The 4,490-nt window shown below is 33.7% G+C and overlaps 1 pseudogene; it reads right to left on the bottom strand.

Annotated features, from left to right (window-relative positions):
* Nucleotides 1-2,247: 2,247 nt before the first annotated feature.
* LOC111736892 lies at nt 2,248-2,366 on the bottom strand (annotated as a pseudogene).
* Nucleotides 2,367-4,490: the final 2,124 nt, after the last annotated feature.

Below are 4,490 nucleotides of genomic sequence, written 5' to 3'. Positions count from 1 at the left end.
CTAAGATTGACCCAGAACAACAAATTTTCCTAGAAATCTCCCTGTTAAATTAGCCCTTTTCCTCTAGGTCAAGCCCCTTGGGTAGGGGAAGAAGGTCATTGGCAGCTACTGTTTTAAGGGATATATAAGATATAAATAAGTCCACTGGGTCCTCCAGAACAAGGCATGCCTGGTCTTTTAGTAAACCATGGTCCTAAATTTCAAGTTACTACCCAATCAGAGAAGTGGGTAGAAGATTGTCTGCCTGTCTGGAATGCCTGCTGCAATGTAAAGCCTTGCATGATCTTCCAGAAGACAGACCTTGCCTTTGCTGAGTGTCATTGTTGGGAATTTGCATTCTCTGCTGAACAGAAATTAGTCCTAGAAAATGACATCTTGAATTTAACAATTGCATGGCATTGGAAAGCCACCAACATTTAATTTCTATTAGTGTTCAAATCCTACAATAATTTGTATCATAAGCCGCTAAGAGATTCTACCACGTTTCACCCATTGTCATAATTCAGAAAACTCTGACTTCTGGTCTTTCCTTGAAGTTTTTTGTTTTGTTTTTATTTGACTTTTGACCCCCTTACAAACAAGACGATCTATGTTTCCATTTGCTCTCTCATTCGATAATATTGTACCTATTGTTCTTCTCCTAATTATTCAATTATATTCATTTTAATTCTACATATCTTAAACCCCATTCCAGTTGCTTTTTATCAGAGTGCACAGCTATGCTAAGTTTGTCTGTCTTGACCTTTTTCATTTCAGAAATCATGATTTTCTTTACTCCTCTTTTGTAACCTCCCTTTCTCAAATTGGCTTCTAACTCTCTTGGAGTTTAGTCAGTTTTTCATGCCAGTTGGAAAAATGACAGAATTATTACTCAGATACTTGGTTTAAAACTTTGCTCCTAAGAAAGAATTTTTTCTCTCAACTTTGTGACAGGAAATAGAACACTGAGCCTGTCCAAGACAGGAACAACATAGGAACTAGGCCCAGTGCCACAATCATTATGTCACTTCTGATAAAGCTCAACCTTCCACAATTCGGAAACTTTTTTAGCATATTCTGACTCTAGAATCTACCCCAGATCTAAAAATCATTTACGGTCTACTCTGCTTGCTCTGTTGAATGTCAATGCCCTAGTTTTTTATTCTTTCTTCAAATAGTGCTAGATGACAAAAACATACCAGTGCATGTCTACAAACCCCAGGCATGTTAGATACCAACTATGCAAGTCAACATAACAAGTTCTCTACATTGGCCAATGAGACTAATGTGGTGAAAATAGCAGACAAAGGGATTAAGGACAAGGAGATATATATCTATATATATATATGTATATATCTATCTATATATATAGATATGTATAGATATATATCTCTATATGTAGATATATATAGATATATATGTATAGATATATAGATATATAGATATATATCTCTATATGTAGATATATAAATATATCTATACATATATATACACTCAATATATATATACATTCATTAAAGTCTCCTGCCACTATCTCATTACCAAATTATGAACAGGTTATCGAACATGGCAAGGTGCTTTTTTAAAGTCCTACACTCTGAACCCAGATGGTCTGAATTCACCACTCCAACACTGCCTCTGACTGTGTGACATCGAGCAAATTACTATCCTCTTTTAAATAGCCATCTTCAAATCGTGTAATAATAACTATTTGGAAGCTAATTTTGATGAGTACTGAAAAATTATGCATAAATGACATGATATGCAAACAGAAAGCCTCGTGCAACATAAGTACCTAATACATAGGATATTAACATCATAAACATAGCTTCTTCATTGTCTCTTTTGATTTTTGGAGGTGGCCAAAAATTATTCTAAGTGACAGTAAGGGGAAAAAAATGAATCATCAAAGACAGGTCTGAAAGGGAAAAATACTGCATTCTGATGCTAACCTATGACCTTATTTGTAACACTATAATCATTATTTTTAATATTGTATAATTATTATGAAGATATTAAGTAGCAGCCCAATATGTTTGATTTTAAAGAAAGAAATATAGCAGCTCTTATAGGAGTTAGGGACTACTAATTTTGTCACTTGCCAAAATTAGACTTCTCATCCCTCACTTCCTGCACTTTTATCCCAGCAATTAAGACATTCATATCTAAATATATATATATATATTTGGCGAGGCAACCCTTGTTTGACTTCACAGATTGCAAGGACCTTGTTAGCTTGCAACCTCTTATTTTTTTTTTTATTTTTTATGCCTACAGCATCTGGTCTTCCTAGGTGGTCTCCCATCCAAGTACTAACCAGGCCCAACCCTGCTTAGCTTTTGAAATCAGATGGGATCGGGCTTGTTCAGAGTGGCATGGCTGTAGACCAAACAGTATTTTTAATTTCAGAGATAAATGTTAATTATTACATCCCCATCTCAATTAGGTTATTCATTTTCAGTGAATAGCCCATATACTATTTAATGTGTCAACTTTTTAAATGGGAAAGATTTCTGATATTCTAGATATATATTTTCGTATAATAAAGATTCTAAGTTAATAAATACATAAAGCAAATGTCAGTCTCAGAAAATTTGAGTCTAGCTAATCTATTTTTCAACCTTCTTTAGGACTGAAAATGTGGTTCTTACCCTTAAAGTATGTGAAACCATCTTGGCACGTTTGTTAAAAATATGTTTTCCAGCTGACCCCAGAATTTTGATTTGATATGTCTAGGATGGGACCCAGGAAACTGCATTTTAATAGATGTCTCAGGTGATTCCTAGCAGGTGAGTCTTAAAGCTCACTTGGAGAAACACAAGACTAACGGAATGATTGAGAATATCTTGTTTCTATTTCATATGAAATTCTCAATAACATTACAAAAATAATTGTATTTCCCTTAACATCTCACATCTTCTCCCACACACGTTTTTTACAGCAGAGAAAATTGTTCCTCTACACACACACACACACACACACACACACACACACGCACACACTCCCGATTTTCCCCATTTTAGTAGCTGGCTTGTGGAATCTCTCTTGTATTCTAAAAAATGTATTTTCAGAAAATAAAACACCTAAAACCACTGTTTTGGTTTGGTTTATTGCAAGAGAAGTTATTTTTCAAAAGGATGTACTTTGAAGTTATTTGAATAGTGAGTTCTGAAAACGTTAAGTGTGTATTCACTTAGTATCACTTGCTATAGCATCTGTTGGGACAGACATATTAAAGTTAGAGTGGCGAGTCCACAACCAATTTAATATCAATCAGAAATGAAAATGAAGCAGCTCTGAAATTATAATGTAAATTCAATGTAAATATATTCATTCATTCTTTTTAGTAGCTAGTATTTATTAAGCACCCACTACATGCCAAGAGATCATGTTTCAATTTATGTTAAAAATACATCTATTGTTAAAAGCAAAATATATCCACATGGAATAACAGAGTGACATTTACAGTCTCTTTGGGGTATATTTAAATGTATGTCTGATCTTCAAGAGCAGGTCTTTGAACACAAAAACAGCAATGGTGCTGAATTAAAATAATCACCAAAAATCATTTCTGAACTATTCACAGGGTCTGCCCATCAATTTTTTCCAAACTTTTGTATTCTTATTCCTTCTTTTGAAGCATTAGTTCACATCTCTTGTTTTGAACCTGACTAAACTTAGTTTCGTAAGAAACCTGTGGAAAAACTGACATTTTCTAATATTCCTCACTCATACTCAAATAAGCATCACCTTTAACTCAAAATTAACATCTTTTTTAAAAAAAAATACTGCTGAGACATCTGGAGAAGAGGAATATTTTTGAAATATTTTTAATGGCTATACATACAGAGCATTACTGTACGTATGATCTTAGGCAAGTCATAGAACTTCTCAGAGCTACAGTGTCTTCATTAAACAGGAATAAAAACATTTCATTGCAATACTGGTGTGTAAGAGCTTAAGGAGGTAATGTATGTAAAACAACAAGTACAGAATCCGGTAAGAGTAAGTGATCAATAAATAGAAGTTGGGTGATGAGATAATGAGGATGCTGCTGCTGCTGAATTGATCTCTAATTGTTTCCTGTTTGTATATTTTACTAAACTGCAAATTATTTGAGAGCAAAGATGGTGTGAGTTTGTTTTTTATTGACAGCAATCTTGCACAGTATTAGGTAAATAATATCTACTCTATGGATATTCACTTCATTGAATTAGAAATAACCATATCAATTGACAGAAGTGTATTTTTTTTTTCTCTTACTAAAAATCTAAGCCATAGTTATACCTACAAACACAGCTTAAGTATCTCAAACTTGGAACAGATGTCTCCCAAAGAAAGCTATAGATGATAGTAATAGCAAATCAGGTTTCATTTTGATGTTTTCTGTGCGCTAAATGCTGTTAAGGCACTTGACATATATTAACTCATGTAATCCTTTCAACGATCATGTGAAGAAGGGACCATTATTATTCTTGTTTAATGAATGAAAGAACTGGGGATGAGAGAGG

Source organism: Pteropus vampyrus, unplaced genomic scaffold (assembly GCF_000151845.1).
Source record: "Pteropus vampyrus isolate Shadow unplaced genomic scaffold, Pvam_2.0 Scaffold22, whole genome shotgun sequence".
NCBI classification, from domain to species: domain Eukaryota; kingdom Metazoa; phylum Chordata; class Mammalia; order Chiroptera; family Pteropodidae; genus Pteropus; species Pteropus vampyrus.
The sequence above is the reverse complement of the archived record's forward strand: the minus strand, read 5'-3'. Positions and strand labels throughout refer to the sequence as shown.